Consider the following 22,544-nt stretch of genomic DNA (forward strand, 5'->3'; position numbering starts at 1 on the left):
ATCCTTTAAGTCCCTCAGAAATGTGACTAGCCTTTTTAGTGGCAACAGTGGTAACTGCACACAGTAAACAAATTATAAAAATAGAATGAGCTCCAGTAATACTCAAATTCAAAGCAAGTTCTGTTCAACAGCTCAGTTTTGGAGTCAGGCAGGCTTAAATTTGAATCTAGCTTGGCCAGAGGCTCTGTGACCTTGGCCAAATTATATAACTTCTCAGAACCCCAGGTTCCTTATCTGTAAAATGGCGTGATTATAGTATCCCCCAAATAGGCTTGTGAGCAATAAATGATTTAATACATGCAGAGTACTTAAAAAATTCCTAGCAGATAGTATTTTGAGTGTTAGGTCTTATATTGTTATGATTTTTAGTTTAACTTCCCTACTCCTATTTCTCCCCTTTCTTTCCGGTAGTTACTAACACTTTACGTATGGCTTTCATCCTTTCTGTTGTCTCCATAAACCCTGATCTTCCACCTCTGTTACTGACACTAGTGTAGACCTGAGTGGGAGACACATCCCAATTTGTGCATGTCACAAGGTAGGTGGAGGCTGTCAGCCCCAGATAGTCGACACGTTCCCAGCAGACCACCGCCAACCAGCCCAGTGCTTACACGGCTGACTAACCTGGTCCTGCAGCCAAAACACATTACTCAGTGATGTCCCTTTCATAATATGGGGCAGTATCAGCTCATGGAACTTTGCCTTTAAAATGCTACCCCATTCTCCTCCCTTGAATTTTATGCCAACAGCCTACCTGGACTTTGTGCTGGATCGAATTCCCTGCTTGGCAGGAAAAATTTTCACTCAGTGCTCAATGTTTAGTCTCTAATAGTTTTTATTTTTTCTTTAACAGTATGTGCAATAATAACAGATTCTCGATGTATTTATTTTTCTCCTTGAAAGCTGTATAAGATTGGTATTGCTACTACAACAAATTTCCACAAACTCAGTGGTTTAAAAAACACGAACATATCCTTACAGTTCTGGAGGTCAGAAGTCAGAAATCAGTTTCACTGGTCAAGATGTCTACAGGGCGGGTTCCTTCATGAGGCTCTGAGGGGAGAGTCCATTTTTTTTGCATTTTTCAGCTTTTAGTGACTGCCTCTGTTCCTTGTCTTGTGGCCCCTTCCTCCAACTTCAAAGTGCATCTCTCTGCTTCCATCATCACATTGTCTTCTCCTCTAACTCTGACTCCTGTGTGCCTCTTATAAGGACCATTATGATTACAATGTGCTAACTGGATAATCCAGTGTTCTCTCTCCATCTCAAGAATCTTTATTCAATCACATATGTAAAGTCTCTTTTACCACATAAGGAAATACTCACAGGTTCCAGGGATTATGAGATGGACATATTTAGGTGGTTATTATTCAACTTACCATAAAAGTATTTCACCTAAGAGAATAAAATAAAAAAGGAAAGGAAAGGAAAGAGAGGGAAGGAAGGAAGGAAGGGAGGGAAGGAAAAGTGAGAGACAAGGGAATAATAAGGGAGATTTTGCATCATAGGATAAAATCAAATCATACACAGCTCTTCTTTGATGAAGCATAGAAAGAAGCAACCTATCATCATAACCAGATGGATTTCATGTTTTAAAAAAGAGATGTGATTTGCTGACATAAAAGAATAAAAGGGGGGAAAGTAATACAGGTAACACAAAAGCTGTCCAATTTGAGAAGTACCATGATCAAGAAGAGTGTGAATTGCTTAGGGCAGTATTTTGAAAGAACCCCACTGCAGAGATTCAGAACGAAGGCAAAATTTTTTTTAAAACCCTTGTTTTATTATAACTCAGGTGAAACCCTGAATGGCGACAGCCCTTCAAGTAATCCTTTCCCTGTCCATTCCTGCAGCTCACAAACATCCATCTGGTGTAAGCCTGATTGATCCTATTGAGAGAGTCTAGTGGAGGAGAGTGCCACCATCTGCTTGATTTCAGTAATAACAAATCCAGCAGGAAGCTATGGGGAAGGATCCTGCTGTGTTGTGTTCCAGCTCCGTCAACGCTGGATTGCTTGATAACAGCCAGTTTTAAGAGATATAAAGGAGTATAAAAGCAGTGGGTAGATCCACACTCTGGGGATCATTTCCTTATAAAAGATTCATTCTTTCCTATATTGTCAGGCAGAGAAAAACTTAAAGTTCAAAAAAAGTAATTACAGCATATTAATTTACTCATTGTAAATCCTGGCTAGAATTTTTTTTTTTTTTATTAAACTTGTGTTTTTAATAGAGAACCAGTGTTAATTATTCATAACAAATAGGTATCTGATTGGAGCTGTCTTGTCATGTCTTTAAAGTAATCATGAATATGTATTTGTGAAACATATTTTCATCATATCTTATGATTTACAGATGCTTCTGCAAATGCCTATAATGCAGTCTTTCATTAACATTGCTGAGCTAAATGCATTTTCAAGAAAGAAGTCTTTAAAATCACATGAGATGTAAGCAAAATAACTAAACTGAATTTTAACATGGAAATTTGTTTAATAAGGATTATGAGAAAAATATTCATGAAGCACAAAATGAGAAGACTATTATTCAAATAAAACAGAAAGAGCTTCTATTTTTGAATGCAGGCAAATGCCGCAAAAGGAAAAGTAAAACATTTGAGAAAGGAAATAAAGATGATTCAGGTTTTTCCTCTCAATATAAGCAATAGTATAACTTCTAGAAAGTTAGGAGAGTTTTTCCCTTTTAATTCAAGTGATAGTCACATTTGTTAATACAATAAAAGTAGGAATTGGGTGGCTATAATTCACACACACACGTACATACACACAGTGCTACAAATTTCAGTTAATACAATTTGAAAAGTGGACAAGAATGAATTAGACTATATACTAAACTAACTCACTCTAGTTTTATTTATTTGTTTGTTTGTTTGTTTGTTTTGCAAATGTGAGCTGTTACCATGAAGCAAGAGCCCTGTGTGTGTGTGTGTGTGTGTGTGTGTTGGGGGTGCGGATGTACTGGGTATGTGATGTATGTATATGGGGTGGAGAGGTGAGGCTCTGAGAGAAAAGAACAGAGGGCAGGACACATTTGCTGATTTTTTTTTTTTTTTAATACAGCAGGTTCTTATCAGTTATCTATTTTATACACATCAGTGTATACACGTCAATCCCAATCTCCCAATTCATCCCACCACCACCCCCCCCACCCCCACTTTCCCCCCCTTGGTACTCACTCTACTTTAAAACATTTGGTTTAGATAACATATCATTCATGTAAATCAATTTATTTCCAAGAACCAAAAAGAAAGGGAGGGGACAAAATAGAGATGACATTTTCCAAAATATTTTACTAATGAAAATCCAAAAGTGTATGAGTTATATACCATTGCTTTCTTTATTCCTCAGTCAAGTAATTATCAAGAACCCATTCTATGAATAATGACTGGTGAGATATTTTGTTAGGTCCTGCTTGGTGTACAGTGCACCAGGGGGGAACCATCTCCTCTGGATTATTTTTAGGCAAAACTATAAAATACATTAAACTGAAATTCTACAAATAACTCTCACTACACAGTTACCTAAATCCTGGGGTTTCTTCAGCCCTTCCCACACTCAGGTCAGGCCATAGTCTCAGGAACTTTCCTGAAGGTCTTTCCCAAGTCCAGCATTTGTAAATTTGTCCCATTTTCTCAGGGTGGGGGAGGCTTCCTATGTCACTGGCTAGTTAACTGAGATTAATTCCAGCCATGACAGATAATACTATGCTTGTTACATTACATTCTGGGCTGGGAAGGCAGCCAAAGCCACAGGACAAATATGGAACATTAACATTGATTTTAAGCAATTTCAAAATACTTTCATATACATAATCCCAACTTTTGCCGCATAAAAACCTTGTTAAAAACTCTGATATCACTCCTTCTTGAAAACCTGAATTCAGTTGTATTACCTTAAATATAATGCATTGATATTTGTCTTTGAAATATTCAGGTATTACAAGCTGAGAACCAAAATTGTTTCAAGCAGTTATAGAATTATTATTTAGTGTAAATTTCCTGTTATTTTTTAAAAATAAGAGGTTATGTGATAAGCTACCTATGAAATATGAGAAAAAGTTTTGTTCTAACAATATCTTCTTAGAAATAACTAAGAAATAACTCAGGAATAACTGCTGGATTTTATCCTATATTAAGCCATCAGTTGAGTGGTTAATCAAAATCCCAGTCAGAACAACAACAACAAAATACCAGAAAAGAATGTTCAATGAAGATTGATAAGTAATTGTAATATAGAATAATTTCTATTTCATAAATATATTTGGAAGGAGTATTGTGCTCCAAGAGTACACATATTTTAAAGTTTTGCAAGAAAAAATAGATAACTAATTTTCCCCACATTTCAATGAGAAAAGACTTCATATCCAAATTTGGACAACTTGGGGCTCTCTTAATGGCCCATTCAATCACAGCATAGTTCATTAAGTAGATTGTGCCACGTTAAGATGGACTTGGAAGCTAAATCAACTGAAAAACAGCTGATTTGTTGGTATGACCAGGCATAGCTTTTGAACATGTAGTAATTTCCCCAGACTTTTATAGGACTATTTCATTTAATAGAACTTCGCTAATCCACATATATGAAAATTTTACCAAAGCTCAGACTTTGCATTATCTATGAAGAAAGGACAGGCTAAGCAAATTCACAGATGAAGAAGATCCTAGGAATGTTTAATCTATTTGCAACTGTCTTCAAATACTGTGGTAGTAACCATTTGTACTACTATATCAACTAACGTGCTAATTACAGATAGATGTATCTTTATTCTGTTCCTTAGAGTCAGCAAGCCCTCTGTTTGGCAGGACTTTTCACTTAGTTTGAGGAACTGAATGTACTCAGAAATAAGATTGAGTTTTTTTTTTAACAAACAAGAAAACTCCAATTTCATAAGGCTGATTATTCCCCAGATCCTAGCATAAAGCTCTGTGGAAGAATAATTAATTTATAAAAACAGGTGTAACTCCTACTTCTTCAATTCCTCAGTCCCACTGTTCAAAAAGAGGCTCATATGCTCTGTAATTCAAATACTATGGCAATTACCTAAGTGGTTAAATTTTACCAAGCTTTACTAATATGAGGGGGAAACTGGTCTATGGAATGTTTAAAAGTGATAAATTATTGATCTTTAATGTCAAACACACTCCCAAGCAGCATGGAATTGAAAGAAGAATCCAGGAGGGACAGGAGTTTTTTGTTTGTTTTAATACTGCCTGCCATTTCTCTGTTTACTGTTTTTGGCAGTCTACATGGTTTTCTTCCAGTCATATGGGATTTTATTCTAAAAGTCGTATTTGTAATACCAACTTCCATAGAACCCAGGTGCTTAGTAGTAATGGATTTAGATGAACAAATAACATTACTGTGATTGTGGCATAAGTTTGCAGTATTTTCCTTCTGCCATAATAGTTCTCTACTTCAGTACCTATTCTCCTTTATACTGGCCAAAATTTGTTAAAAGTAATGGAAGAAAATGTTTAGTGAACTCGTGGTAGCCAAGAATAAAGGAATACAGGGAAGGAGAAAGGAAAAGAAGAGAAAAAATGGGGAAAGAGGGAGGGAGGAGTAAAAAAAGACAGAGAGATGAAAAATAGAGAAAATAGAATTGGGAATAAACAAATGGGACCTAATTAAACTTAAAAGCTTTTGCACAGCAAAGGAAACCATAAACAAAACAAAAAGACAACCCACAGAATGGGGAGAAAATATTTGTAAATGATGCGACCAACAAGGGACTAATTTCCAAAATATACAAACAGCTCATACAACTCAATGTCAAAAAAACAAACAATGCAATCAAAAAATAGGCAGAAGATCTAAACAGACATTTCTCCGAAGACATACGGATGGCCAACGGGCACATGAAGAAAAAATGTTCAACGTTGCTAATTATTAGAGAAAACCAAATCAAAACTATAGTGAGGTTATCACCCCACACCAGTCAGAATGGCCGTCATCAAAAAGTCTACAAATAATAAGTGCTGAAGAGGGTGTAGAGAAAAAGGAGCCCTCCTACACTGTTGATGGGAATGTAAATTGGAATAGCCACTGTGGAGAATGGTATGGAGGTTCCTAAAAAAACTAAAAACAGAGTTGCCACATGATCCTGCAATCCCACTCCTGGGCATATATCCGGAGAAAATTATAATTCGAAAAAATACGTGCACCCCAGCGTTCATAACAGCATTAATTGCCATAGCCAAGACATGGAATCTAAAAAAGCCAAGCCAACACATGTGGAATCTAAAAAAAAAAGATACAAATGAACTTATTTACAAAGCAGAAATAGACCCACAGACATAGAAAACAAACCTATGGTTACCAAAGGGGATAGAGGTGAGGGGGTATAAATCAAGAAGACGGGATTAACATATACACACTACTGTGTATGAAATAGATAACCAACAAGGACCTACTGTATAGCACAGGGAACTATACTCAATATTTTGTAATAACCTATAAGGGAAAAGACTCTGAAAAAGAATATATGTTTTTATATACGTGTGGGTGTATATATATATGTATAGCTGAATCACTGTCCTGTATACCTGAAACTAATACAACATTGTAAATCAACGTACAATTTAACGTACAAAAAAATAGAATTGGGTATTGTTGGTATTATAAGGGCTCCTGAGAGACACCTGTAGATGATCCAATATGAAAACCGATGTTACACTATGGGGAGAGAAGAGATTCATGACTGGAAGAGACTTTAAGAGGGCTTCTGGGGTGCTGATAATATACTGTTTCTGGATCTGCTTACTGGTTACGTAGGTAGATTCAATTTGTAACAACTCATCAAGCCTGCACATATGCTATGTGCACTTTTGAGTGTGTATATTATATTTCACTAAAATACTTTAAAACATGTGCTACAGGGGAACATGTATTACTTTTCATCTGTTTTAAGTTTACCTGGACAAAGTGACCTTGAAAGTGACTTCAGGCCATCTATCAACTTCATAATTAAATAAGATCTTTTCTTATTGAAGAAAACTGCTAAGCTTAGGTTTCAGTTAACTGGCTCTAGCTCTTTAATAGCTTAGTGGTCTTAGACAAGTGACCTTACCTCTCCCAAGTCTCAGTTTTGTATTTTGAAAAATGTTATAGGATCATTTAAAGAGATATTAATTCCAATCTTGTTTTTCCTGAGGTAGGATGGACTGCCAGTCTACCATGTTCTAGCCTTTCTAACCACCTTCTTTGGGTTTCAAGATCCATTCTTAAGAAACCTTAAGAACTGGTCCTTGTTTGAAAGAACCAAACTGGTATGTTTTGAAAGGAACCTGCAATTTCATCATAGTTGGGAGGAAGGAAAGAAGCTAGAGCATTTTGAGGAAGGAGGAAGATGTAGTTGGAACTCTGCATCTAAATCGGGTAGAGTCCTAGCGGGTTATGTGATCAATTGAGTTCTGGTCATACTCATTAGTTCTCAGTAAACAGCAAATTTCCCATGGTTCTGTCTACATTATCATTGGTAACCCTGAGAGCAGTTTCTCAACCTTGGCCCTATTGATATATTGGACTGGACAATTCTTTGTAGTCAGGAGCTGTCCTGGCATTGCAGGATGTTTAACAGCATCCCTGGTGTCTACCCACTAGATGCCATTAGCACCTCCCCTCCAAGTTGTGACAACCAAAAATGTCTCCTACCCTTGCCAAATGTTTCCTGGAGGGCCAAATCCCCCCGCCCCTATTGAGAACTACTGACTTACAGCAGTGTTAGAGGCTGAATTTGGCATGGAAAGGATGGAGGGAATTCATTCAGCTGCAAAGGCATCTGCCTTTAAATTGACCTCTAAAACTGAATAATCACATAAAATGATACACATACAAAGTCCAACTTCTCTAGACTAAACCTAAAGCTCGTATCAATCCCAAGGGTTGTGGGTGAGGCCTAGTCAGATGATTTTTCAAAACCCTGACAGGTGGTGATTAAGCTAGATTTGATTTGATTTAGAAAACTAAAGAAATATAACAGTTATTTTATGTAAGTGTCATGGTGCCGATTTGTACCTGTTACGTGTTTTTAAAAGAAAAAAAACAGCTGTGTTCCCGGCATATTGCAAAAGGCCAAACAAATTAAATGTGTTATTATCATCCCTACTTTATAAATGATGAAAATGAGTAACAAAGAAGGCAAACAACCCTTCAAAGAAACAGAGCTAATAAAATGGATACTGAAATGAATTACTGCCTGTGAACTTACTCTTTGTACTGTTGCCCATATTAATGGCTAATTTTGTTGGAGTGCCTGGAAAGTACCACTTTATCTCCTCTTAGTTCAACTTAGAACATACAGGCATCCATTATGATCCTAACACCCATTTTAGTGATTTCAGGATACATGACAAATATATAACCCAATTTAATTTTTTTGGATGGTCAAGACACCTAAAACAATATAAGAACCTGCCAGAAGGAAGGTACTTAAGTATTAAAATGATGTATATAGACTATAGGCACTGAAAACATTCTGAAAAACTCAAAATAGATTGAGGTAGATGGGGAAAGCATCATAGGATTTGAGCTGGAAATTTAAGAATAGGTAGAAAAAGTAGAAAATTTGGGGAAAGTCTTAGAGATCAAGAAAACAACATATGTATTTCTGCTGCAGAAAGGCCCCACAATCTGGCACCGATTTTTAATCTCCAGCCTCTGTTCTCTTTACAGCTCCCACGACCTTTCCCTCTGAATACACAGGTCAAGCCAGCAAACACTATCCTTCAAACATGTCAGACCCTCTCTAGACTCACATCTTTGGTACGGCCTGCTCCCCTGGCCTGCAGTTACTCTGCTCACTCTGACCTCCTTCACTTAAAATTCTTCTTTTCCCTTCAAATTCAAAACTCAAACTTACCTCCTCGTATTTCCTAAGGGAATACCAGCAACTTCTTCTCTATTCCCAACTCTGTCGTAGCACTTACTACATGATTTGGTTGATTTATGCCTATAGGTGCGCCCAACCATGTGTCAAATGCAAATCTCTGTAAGTATACCTTTATTAATTCAGCATGATGCAAAATTTTGTTCTACCCTTTAACTGAGCACCATCAAAATGCACTTATACAATATTCACCAGACCCTTTAATTTCATTTTTAATTGCACAACTAAGATATAATTCCAATTCCCTTTTACATTTTCAAAAAAGTTATATCTAAATCTAAAATCCTCTTTGACCTCCTCAATCCTAGTATCCTTTCCCATTCCTCTAGGTAATCAATATTATATCTTTGGTGCATATCTCCATTTTTTTTTTTTTTTAAGATTTATTTATTGATTGATTGCTATGTTGGGTCTTCGTTTCTGTGCGAGGGCTTTCTCTAGTTGTGGCGAGCGGGGGCCACTCTTCATCACGGTGCGCGGGCCTCTCACTATCGTGCCCTCTCTTGTTGTGGAGCACAGGCTCTAGACGCGCAGGCTCAGTAGTTGTGGCTCAAGGGCTCAGTTGCCCCGCGGCATGTGGGATCTTCCCAGACCAGGGCTCGAACCCGTGTTCCCTGCATCAGCAGGCAGACTCTCAACCACTGCGCCACCAGGGAAGCCCTCCATTTTTTTTTTTACCTTTAGTTAGTGTATATGTGTGCTGTTTCAAATTATTTTATCTATTTGTTTTTATTTAAGGGTTGTCATATTCCATGTATTGTACAATATATAACTTTTAGAGTAATGTGTGTTGATGTCTATGGATTATGTATTTTAATTCATAGACAGTATTCCATAAAATGTACATTCCATGTTTTACTTAAACTTCTTTTGGAAAGACATGAAGTTTTTTTTCAATATTTTTGTAATTCAAATAATGCTACAGCAAACATTCTTTTGCCCTCAGGCAGATATCTAGAAATAGAATTGCAAGGTCACAGGGTCAGAAAATTTATTTTTAATTGTACTTCCAAATTTCTGCCTAAAGTGGGTAAATCAATGTATTCATCCTCTAAGAATAACTTAGGAATGAACCTGTTTTCTACACTTTTACTGACACTTTTTATTACCAGACTTTTTTTTTAAACTTTTGCATAAAATAATCTCATTTTGTTTTTATGTACATTTCTATGACGAATAATTTGGGGAGGAGTTATATTTTCCTAATATTGAATATTTCCATTTATGAACATAGCTTACTTCTCTGTTTATTTAAATCTATATGTATCATGGAATAGTTTTATTATTTTCTCCATAAACATCTTGCATTTTTTTTAGTTATTTTTTTTAAACCAGACATCTTAGATTTCTGTTACTGTTGTATATAGGTTCTTATTCTACATTTTGATTTTTAATTTTTTACTGATGAAAAATAGGAAAAATTGATTTTTGCATGGGAAATTTTACCCAACCAACTTTCTAAGTTCTTTTATCATTTCCACTGTTTATTAGTTGATTTTCTTAAATGTTCTAGGTAGACCATTATCTTTTTAGTCTTTGAGCCATATTTTTGTTTTACAGTTTTAGTTTCACTCTCCAGCATAACGATCAATAATAGTAATGATAATGGATATTCTGTTCTTATTTCTGACATTACTGAGCATGTTTTTAATATTTCATTATTAAATGTGACTTTGCATCAGTTTTTACCAGATAGCTTTAATGCATTAAGAAAGTTCATACTTCTCATTTTTTGAGTTGTTACCATGAATGTATGTTAGATTTTATAAAATTTTTAATCAGCATCCATTAAAATAATCATATAATTTTCTCCTTGAGTCTGTTAACAAAGAGATTTACCTTGATAGAGTTTCTCATGTTGATCCATCTTTACAATACATGGATAAGCCTTCTTGGTCACTGTATCAGTTAGGGATTGCATTCAGCTGCTAGTAAGAGAGACCTGGCTATGGCGGTTTAAACACACGAAGGCTCATATTTCTGAAATAATCAGGTCTAGAGTAAAGCAGTTGCTGGCACTGGTTCAGCAATTTAAGGATATAAGGGAGGAAGTCTTTGTCTTCTCTTGGTTTTTCCTCGTTGTCCCAAGATGACCACTAGAGATATAGGCATCATGTCCTCATTAGAGGCAAGAAAAATGAAAAAAAGGGATTTGGATAACAGTAGTTTCCCAGAAGTCCTAACCCACAATTTCTCCTTGCATTTTGTTAGCCATCCAACCTCCAAAAGATTGAGAGGAATATAATTTTTAAGCTGGTTGTATTAGTGACTGGATTAAAATTAGGGGTTTGTTACTAGGGAAGAAGGAAGCTGAATATTTAGTAGATAACTAATTATCCTCACCACAGTTGTGATACATTGTCCTTTTAACACATTGCTTGATTTGAATGGCTGGTATTTTATTGGTAATTCTGCACTGCCATCATTGGTACAACCCGTCGAGGTTTTCCAGATTTCACCAGTTATACATGCACTCATTTATGCATGGAGGTAAAAGAGTATAGCTCTATGCAGTTCTATCACATGCATAGCTTTAAGTAACCACTACAACAGTCAAGATACTTAATTGAACCATCATCACAAAACTCCTCTATTCTACTTCTTTACAGCCACACTCACTCCTGCCTCCCCATCTTAACCTTCAACAGTCACTAACCTGTTCTGCATCTCTGTGATTGTTATTTCACAAGTGTTACGTGAATGGAATCATGCAGTATATATCCCTTTGATATTAGCTTTTTCTCTCAACATACTTTCTTTTACATTCACGCAAGTTATTGCAGTTTTCAATAACAAGTTACTCCTGAGTAGTATTCTATGGCACAGATGTATCTTACTTAACCATACAATCACTGAAGGACATTTGGATAGTTTCTGGTTTGGGGCTACTGTATTAAAGCTGCTAAGAATATTCATGTCCAAGTTTCTGCATGAAAAAAAGTTTTCATTACTTTGGCATATACACACCATAGTGCAATTTCTGGGTTGCATGGTAGTCCATTTTTAATTTTAAAGGGAACTACCAGACTGTTTTCCACAGTGCCCGCGACATTTAATGGTTTTCTACATCCTCACCAACATTTGGTATTATCACTAATTTTAACTTGGCTCTTCTGATAGTTGTTTAGTGATACCCCACTATGGTTTTAATTTGCATTTATCTACTGGCTAATGATGTTGAACATATTTTTATATGCTTATTTTCCATTTTCATATTCTCTTTTGAAAAATGTCAGTTCAAGTCTTTCAGCCACTTTCTAATTTGATTGATGGTTTGTAAATATTGAAGTTTGAGAGTTCTTTATATATTCTAGATACAAGTCCTTTATCATACATGTGCTTTGCAAATATTTCTCTCACTGTCTGATGTGTTAATTTTTTTTAATTTTTTTTTTATAGCTACTTTATTTATTTATTTATTATTTTTTTATTTTTGGCTGTGTTGGGTCTTCGGTTCGTGCGAGGGCTTTCTCTAGTTGCGGCAAGCGGGGGCCACTCTTCATCGCGGTGCGGGGACCGCTCTTCATCGCGGTGCGCGGGCCTTTCACTATCGCGGCCCCTCCCGTTGCGGGGCACAGGCTCCAGACGCGCAGGCTCAGTAGTTGTGGCTCACGGGCCCAGCTGCTCCGTGGCATGTGGGATCTTCCCAGACCAGGGCTCGAACCCGTGTCCCCTGCATTAACAGGCAGATTCTCAACCACTGCGCCACCAGGGAAGCCCCCTGATGTGTTTTATTATCCTTTTTTTAAAATAAATTTATTTATTTTTGGCTGCGTTGGGTCTTCATTGCTGCGTGCGGGCTTTCTATAGTTGCAGCGAGCGGGGGCTACTCTTTGCTGGGGTGCGCGGGCTTCTCATTGCGGTGGCTTCTCTTGTTGCGGAGCATGGGCTCTAGGTGCGCAGGCTTCAGTAGTTGTGGCTCGCGGGCTCTAGAGCGCAGGCTCAGTAGTTGTTGTGCACGGGCTTAGTTTCTCTGCAGCATGTGAGATCTTCCCAGACCAGGGCTCGAACCCCCGTCCCCTGCATTGGTAGGCGGATTCTTAACCACTGTGCCACCAGGGAAGTCCCTATTATCCTTTTAACAGAGTCTTCCACAGAGAAAAAGATTTAATTTTCACAAGGTTCAATTTATCAATTTTTTAAATTTTATGGATCATGCTTTTTGGTGTCAAATCTAACTCTTTGCTGGATGTCAGCAAGAATGGTGCAGTAAGGACCTCCAACAATCCTCTCCTCCATAAAACATAAAACATAAAAAAATTTTGTGTGATAACACACAAAATTGTCAAAATTAACATTTTCAGAAGCGTGGAAATTAGCCAAAGATATTCAGCAACCTGGAGACTGTTTATTCAAGAAAATTGGCTAAATCTTGGTAAGAACGTGAGCTTTGTGTTATTTTTACTTTTCCTAGCCTCATGACTTCATCAACCCCACAGTAGCCTTGAAAACCAGTACTTCCACAAGCATGCTGAAAGCAACAGCCTAACAGCCTAAGAGGTGAAGTAACAGGGTGGGATTGCCTTTAAAGCCCAATTCCCAGATAGGTGTCATTATCTGACCTGTCTTGCAGTTTCCTGGGCAATCTCACCAGCAAGGCTTGTCTTTCTTTGGCCTGACATGGAGCTGGTCCAATGCAGACAGCCTTTTCCCTGTGAGTGTCTTTCAGAATCAATCAGCCACAATCATTTAATATCCCAACCTCTTGAGGTAGCAATAACAATTGAGAGAAACATCAAACAGATTGAAATTCTTAAAATAGAAAGCTTTTGAATGAGATATATGTAGGTGACTTTGAAAAGCTCTGAAATATTCCTAGAAATCTGGAAGGCCATGTGCATACACTAGGCTGTGGGCACAGCTATGAAAGAACTGAGAGGGCCCTAAGCTCTTCACCTCTGGATGAACTTGAAGTTCTGCACGAGTAGGAAATAAAAGTTAAGGTAGACTTGTAAACTTCATGTCTGAACATTGAATCAGTGCCTCCCAAACCACACAAAGACCTTGTTCAAAATCTGAAGGACTTGTTCATGCATTAAAAGAAATCTCTGTCCAATCATTAGCTAATCATTAAGCTAACTGAGCACAGATGTCAGTGGCCACATTAAAAAGAATACAGACCCAAAAAGAATTTATCCAGGAAAGCTGCTAAACAAGAAAACAACAAAAAAAGACAATAGTAACAACAAACAGCAACAATGACAAACTTCTTAATGTTTAAATGTCCAGTTTTCAAAAGAAATAAATTATAAAACATGTAGATAAATGAGAAAGTGTGGCTCATACTTGGAGGAAAAAATTAATTGATAAAAATTTTCCCTGAGGATACCCAGATATTGGATTTACTAGACAAAGACTTTAAATGAGCTGTTTTAAATATGTTCAAAGAACAAAAGGAAACCATACCTGAAGAATTAAAGGAAAATATGCACCTGTGCTTGTCTCATAAATTTTTATTTTACTACAGATATTATACATTATATAATGTATAGTATTATAATATATATAATATTATTTATATAATTTTATATATTATTTATATAAATATATAATACGTATGTATTATAAATAATATATAATATTTATATATTATAAATAATATATAAATATAATAATATATTATTATATTATTTTCTTTTCCTTTTATGGAAAAGAAATGCCTCTCTTTGATCCTTTTAATGCTTTGTGCCTTGAATTCTGAATGTTGTTGATAAACTGTTTTCTCTTTGTTAGTATTTGCTAGAATCTTTTTTCTTATTTATTTATCTCCCATCATCCTGTGTCACTTTGTATTAGACATGTGTCTAGAAAATAAATTATAGCTTTATTTTTAATACAAAGAACTAATATTCTTTAACCAAAGTCTATTTATTGTTATTGTTAATTTATTTGAACTTATTTCTGCCATCTTATTTCATGTTTCATATTTATAATACTCTCTTTTTCTTTCTCATTTTTAACATTTCTGTCTGTTATTGGCCTGATTACATTCTCTTTGTTCCATTTAATTCTCTATACATAGAGAAGTTTTACAGTCTATTTCTAGAATGGTGGTTTGCTTTAATTTTTAATACACATACAGGATTGGAATTTTTAATACATCAAGATTTTATCTGTTTTCAGTCTTCCTCTTATATTTAGCCTGCCATCTTGAAGCCAGATGTCTTTTCCAGATATGATACACTTCGCTGAACTTTTTGGGGAGATACATTTTATTCATAGGTCAGCAATCATTTATGCCTTTAAAATCCTCTTCTTCAAATCTGCATTTCAATTCCCAATGCTTTACTAAGTTTGTAAGTTGGGTCCTGACCTAGTAAAAATGGCAGTGAGATAAGAGGGAAATTTCTCCTCAACCTAGTGAGATAGGTACTCAGAGCCAAAATTGTGGCAATTAATAAAAAGGAAAGAAAATGAGTAAGTAGGTTGTTTGACACACAAGTTTTTGGGTTAAGTTAATTGCTTGCTACATAGTTAAAATTCAGCAGGAAGATGTTTCAAGGAAAATATATCTTTCCTGCAGGTTGTATGTAAGGATGAAAGTGAAACACCCCTAAAATTCTAGGAAGTAACTCAAAACTCAGAGATTCAAGATACATTTACCAAGGACCTTTGATAGTCCAAGGACTGTGCTATGGCTGGTTGTATGAAGTAAGCGAAGCAGGCATGGTCTAAAGACTTTAAACAATAAGTACAGAAACAAATACATTTGTAACAGGATGCCCCAGCATACATGAAATGTTTAGGGTTTTCTACTCTTTTCTGTAAAGAGAGATGCCAAAACCCACAATAGAATCATGGAAGAAAGCATTTTCTTTTCCTAAAGAATAAGTTTTGGGACCTTGTAAGCAATGAACTATACAATTCAGTTTCCTGGGGAAAGTTAAAGTAATTAAACCTTTTGGTTCTAAGGCTTGAGAAAAAATAGTTGTCTTACCTCTAAAGAGAGGATTCCCCAGGGAGAATGTTAAAATACATATAATTCCACATTCTCCACTCCCCTCCCATAGCAAATGCATGTTCATCTGAGTTACTGAAGGTACTTCTTTTCAATAGTGGAATTGATGCCTGTGCGTACATAGGCAGAACTTGCTAGATGTTAGTCCTTTGGAAATGTTTAGACTGAATAAAAGGCTGAGAACAGAAATGAATATGGCACTGTTTAGAGAGTATCAAATTAGCAAATCAGGGCAACATGAAATGGTGACAGGTGGGCCATGCCTTGCTTTGATAAAAGATTTGCTTTCCGGGTGGTATTATGAAAAGCTGTGAAAACAGGAATCATGTATTTGTCGACATGAACAATTAATTAAACAGTGTCGTTAGCAAATAATTAAACCAGGAAAACTAAAGCCAATTTCATTAATCATTTTAAATTAATTATGACAATGATGTTAATAACAATTTGTCATTTGCATTTGTATGAACATTTTAGAAAAGAAATATGTGTATATCAGAGACTTAGAAGTGGTGGCTCACAAGATGTAACATGGATCATAATCTCCTTGGGAGAGGAGACTTGTTAAAATGTAAATTACTGGGTCCCACCTCCAGAAATTTAAATTCATTTGTTGTGAAAAAGGCCCATGAACATGGATTTAACAACCTCTCCCCTCCCTGTACACACACACACACACACAGACACTCACACACAGAAACGATCATTCTGATGCAATTTGCTGGGTAGATGACACTTGGAAAACATTGCTCAAGAAGTAAAACATTGATAAAAATAAGAATTGTTATATTATCTATTGTGAGTTAGCATTTGTTTGACTATTTACTTTATATATATTTTATTTTAAAATGGTTATTTCAGTGTTAGATAATGAGCTTTAATTATCTATAGATGGTAGTATGAGTAAATCAATAAACAACATTATTACAAAAAATAAACTAATATAATTAAGTTAAAAAGAGTTCTAGATCTGTTTTCTAGTAAGACACTAAAATGGCATGATAGTTGATTCCCTTCTCCCAAAGTAACCACAGAGAAACTAGACAGGGAAAATACCAAGAAAAGAAGAAAAGTATAAAATTCCTCTAGGGTAATAGGGAGATTGTTGTGAAATGATGGGTTGGGGGGGGTCAATTCTAGACTTTAACCGGGACAGGGTTGACAGCCTGGGGTTATTGTGAGAGGGAAAGTAGCAGTGGTGTAGCTAGAGTTCTGCTATTGCTTCCTCCCCACCATTGCTGTGGTAAAAAGAATGCCTGTCCACAACAGGGGTGATACAGAATTCTGGTGCAGACGTCTGCAGGAGGCAGTTCCTGTTAGGGAAATAGCAGGACTTTGGGTCATCAGATTAGCTGAGTGCCAAAAGTGGAGACTAGAGGAGCCTCAATACATGGCACATTTGCTGAATTTTGAAGCTACATGCAGTGGGAAGCAAACGAGCTGGAATGGAAACCAGAGGTGAATTGTACACGATCTCAGGAAACAAAGACCTTTCAGGGGAAGTGACTCCAGCGAATATACCAAAACCACAGTATACTGATGATCTGAAGCCAATTTTACCATGATGGTATTTTACTGATTTGGGGGAATTGGTGCTATGGACTGAGACTTCTGGCTTGGCAGGACAGAGGGCCTCTGCAGAGGAAGCTGAGTTTTCAGCCAGCACACGGGATAGAGAGAAAGGTAGAAAACTGTGAAGTCATAAATGAAGACATTTTTTTAAAAAACATTTACATAATTCTAAAACACTTAAGTGCAGAAAACTAAAAAGGTAAGCCAAAAATCTCTCAAAGGATCACAGTACTCATGTCATTCTGCTGAGAGGAAAAATACTAACTACAGGAGGGGCCCCAAAAAACCAATTTTAATAAAAAGATTATAACAGGCTTCCTCTCCTCACTTTACCACTACATCAACAAGCCTTCAGTATAAGAACAACGAATTGCAGCTGAAAGAGCTGCAAGACTCAAATCTGATCAAGAAAGAGTTCTTAGAGAAATCCAAAGACAACAGGGAAGAAGAAAAGGACACTAGAGAAAACTGAAGCCTCTTCACCTACCTGCACAACAAACATTAAACACAGCACAATTTTGAGCCAAATTAACATAAATCCTCACCCTTAAGGCCTATTTATCTCAGATCCTATTATCCAATATACCACATCCAGTTTTCAACAAAAAGTTTCAAGTATGCCAAAGAGAGGAAAAAGTAGTCTGAAGATGTAAAGCAAGAATCCAAACCAGACCCAAATATGACACAGATTTTGGAAATATTAGACATGGAATTTAAATCATATATGATTAATATGTTAAGGGCTTTATGGAAAAAGTAGACAACATGCAAGAATAGATGGGTAATTTATGCAGAAAGATGGAAACACTGAGTCAAAAGGATATGATAGAAATTAAAAATGCTGGAAAGAATGAAGAATGCCTTTCATGGGCTCATCAGTAGACTGAATAAGGAGGAAACCAGCAGTGATTTTGAAGATACATCACTAGAAACTTCCCAAAGTGAAATGCATAGAGAAGAAATGATTTTAAAAAGAATATCCAAGAATTATGAGATTGTGGGGTGTTTACAAAAGGTGTAACATACGTGTTAGTGGAATACCAGAAGAAAAAAACGAGACAGAAGAAATATTTGAAGTAATAATGGCTGTGAATTTTTCAAAATTAATGACAGACACCAAACTACAGATCCAGGAATCTCAGAGAACACCAAGCAGGATGACTACCAAAAAATATAAAACTTAGGCATATCATATTCAAACTTAAGAAAACCAAAGACAAAGAAAATCTTGAAAGAAGCTGGGAGGAAGTGGGGGTACACCTTACCTACTGAGGAAAAAGGATAAGAATTACATCAGATTTTCTCATCAGAAACAATGAAAGGAGAAAGAGAGTGGAGTGATATATTTAAAATGATTGGAAGAAAAAAAGAAATACCAAACCAAAATTCTATATCCTTTAGCAATGAAGAGAAATAATGACTTTCTCAGATAAATGAAAATAAGTGAATTCATTGCAGTAAAACTTCCCTGCAAGAAAGGTTAAAAGAAGCTCCTCTGAGAGAAGGGAAATTATGTAGGTCAGAAACCCAGATCTGCATAAAGAAAGGAAATGTGTCACAGAAAGAATAAGTGAAAGTAAAATAAAGCCTTTTATTTCTCCTATTTTTGAATTATCTATTAAATAACTGTTCAAAGTAATAATATTGATAGTAACAATATACTAGGTGATTATAGTTTATGGATAAGTGAAATAAATGGCAGAAATCTTACAAGGGACGAGAGGGAGGAATTGGGACTACTCTGTTATAGTAGAGTAGTGTATATATACATAGTGTTATAGTATTCAAATGTTCTGGGATCTATTATAAAGTACCTGCACTACTCATGAAGTAGTATGGTGTTATTTGAAAGTGGAATTAGCTTAGTTAAAAATGTATATTGCAAACTTTAGGGCATCATCTAAAATTTTTTTTGAAGTATAATTGATGTACTGAGAGAAGATAGAAAATGGAAACATATAAAATACTCAATTAAAACCAGAGAAGGAAGAAAATGACAGAAAGATTTTAAAAAGAAGAACAGTTGTAATGAATAGGAAATGCTTACAAACATGCTACTTATCAATCCAACTATATCAATGATAACTTTAAATGTGAGTGGCCTAAATTTGCCATTTAAAAACAGAGACTTTCAGAATGGGGGGTGGAAAAAGAAACAAGACCCAATTATGTTGTCTATAAGCAAAAAAAAAAAACCTGCTTTAACATAAAGATACAGGTTAAAAGTAAAGGAAAGGAGAAAGATATTACATGCTAACACAATCAAAAGAAAGTTGGAGTAGCTATGTTAATTACACAATGCAGACTTCCAGAACAAGGAAAAATTATTAAGGGTAATGAGAGGTATTACACAATGATAAAGGGGTCAATTCTCCAAGAACACATAAAAATCTTTAAAGTGTATGCACCTAACAACAGAATGTCAAAATACATAATTAAAAAACTGATAGGACTGCCAGGAGAAATAGAAAAATCCACCATTACAGTTGGAGACTTCAACACCTCTTTATCAGTACTTGCAACAGTGAAAAAATCAGTAAGGATGTAATTGAATTGAACAGCACCATCAATCACTTTGTTCTAATTGACGTTTATAGAATACTCCATCTGACAACAGCAGAGTACACATTCTCCTCAACCTCAAAAGGAATAGACCACATTTCTGGGTTACAAAACACAGCTTGACAAATTTAATACAATAGTAATCACTCAAAGAATGTTCATAGACAACAATGGAATTAAACTGGAGATCAATAACAGAAAAATAGCTGAAAAACAAACAGAAAAATAATGGAGAGTAAATAATACTCTTCTAAATAACGTGGGGCCCAAAGAAGTCTCAAGTGAAATTTTAAAATATTTTTAACTAAATGAAAGTGAAAATGCACCTTATCAGAATATGTGGCGTGCAGCAAAAGCAAAGCTTATAGGGAAGCTTATAGCATTGAATGTATATATTAGAGAAGAAAAATATCTAAAATTTAAAAATCTAAGCTTCTATCTTAGGAAATTAGAGAAAGGAAAGCAATTTAAGCCAAAAGAAAGCAGAAGAAAAGAAAAATTAGAGAAGAAATCAATGAAATTGAAAACAGGAAATCAATAGAATCAATGAAACCAAAAGCTGGTTCTTTGAAAATACCAATAAAATATATTAACCTCTAGCCAGACTAACCAAGAAAAAATTCTTCAGCAGAAGGAAAAGATTCCAAACAGCTACTTGGAAACAAAGGAAGCAGTGAAAAGCAATGACTGGTAAATAGGTGGGTCCTTATAAAAGTATATTAACTGCACAAGATGATAATAATAATGTGTTGTAGAATTCAAAATACATGCAGAATTGACATGCATGACAATAGTAGGGCAAAAGAGGAAAGGTAGGTAAATAGGATTCAACCATTCTAAGATCTAAGCATTATCAAGGAGATGATAAAATTAATAATTTTATTAGATGCATTAAGCCACATATCTGTTCTCTAAAGTAGAGATCTTTAAAATGACCATTAAAAAATAATGAAAGAATGTATAACCAATTAAAGATGGAAAAATAAAATAATTTAACATATTCTATTAATACAAAGAAAGACAAGAAGGGATAGAAAAGTGAACATAAGGAGATCAGTCACATATAAAGCAAATTGCAAGGTGGTAGATATTGACCCAAGTATACCAATAATTAAATTTAAGTAGAACAAATATTTCAATAAAAGAGTAAAATTATCAGACTCAGTATTTTAAAATTGCATGGTAATTAGAAGTAAATTCTATGACACAGAACGTTTGAACCTAAAGGAATGAGAAGCATTACCAGAATTACTTGGAGACGTTTGGTAATATTGTCTAATCCATCGGTTAGAAATAAAAACCCTAAGTCTATGTGTGCACAATTACATATTTGAAAATGTATCAAACAAAACCCGGCAAAAGTAAATAGTGACCTAAACAAATCTACAATCATATTGGGAGATTTTATTGCATCTCTTTCAATAGCTAATAGGACAACATAATGAGTCATCCCTCTTAATTCAACTTATACCCAAAACACAAAACTTGAAACTCTAGTGAGAAAAGTTTTCCCAAATGAAGAATGATTATTTGTGGTTTTTCTGGTCTCTAGACCTCCGTAATCAAAGACTGTATCCATTCTCCTCCTTTGGAACATACAGGGCGTTATAACCTGAGATCTGACCTCCCATACTCATTATCTGACAGGATATCTGATACCCCCAGAGGAAATGTCCTCAAAGAATAAAATAACAATCTCTTTGAAGAGAATTATTTGCAAAGAAAAAGAACACACTGCATAAAAGTCCTTCAGAAATAGAAGCATCAGAACAAAAAAAATCAAAAATTTTAAATTAATCTAATAAAGTATATTAAAATATAAACAAGATATTTTTAATGTGAAGTACAGTAAGACAACATTAAAAGAACAAAAAATGATTTGAAAAATAAGATAGTTGACATAAAGAGCACAATGGTTATACAGATTTGAATTGATACAACTGAGGGAAAAAATTAGTAATTGGAAGACCCACTTGAGTAACTATCCAGAAGGAAGAATTAAAAGATAAAGAATAAGAAAACATTAAATGTTAAGCTATCTGGAAAGTAGAATTAAAGTAGAATAAAAAAATACAGATAATAGAACCTCAAGGAGACCATAATAGAAATTGAAAGAAGGAAATGTTTTTTTTAAAAATAATAGAGAAATATTTCCTGGAATTAAAAAATAAATGAAAAAAGTCATATTGCAAGCATTCATAGATTGTTAAAAGTGAGAAATTAGTGGGAAAAACACCTGGGAATTAAAGAATGTATCAAAGACAACAAGAAACTTCTAAAAGCTTCAGAAAGAAGGAGCAGATCAAGGAAGTCATCAGATCAGCAACACATTTTTCAACAACATCACTGGAAGCAGTATGAAGATGGAACAATATTTTGAAGATATTGAAAGAAAAAAATTTGGGCGTAGATGCTTAGACCCAACCAAACTAATCCACGTATTACAGCATGATAAAAAAATATTCACATGAATTCAAAACCGTAGCTTTTTCCAGAAAAGCCTTGCACTGAAAATTGTTTTGGATAATATTTTTAAATAGCATTTTAT

Source organism: Balaenoptera ricei, chromosome 14 (assembly GCF_028023285.1).
Source record: "Balaenoptera ricei isolate mBalRic1 chromosome 14, mBalRic1.hap2, whole genome shotgun sequence".
Classification (NCBI taxonomy): domain Eukaryota; kingdom Metazoa; phylum Chordata; class Mammalia; order Artiodactyla; family Balaenopteridae; genus Balaenoptera; species Balaenoptera ricei.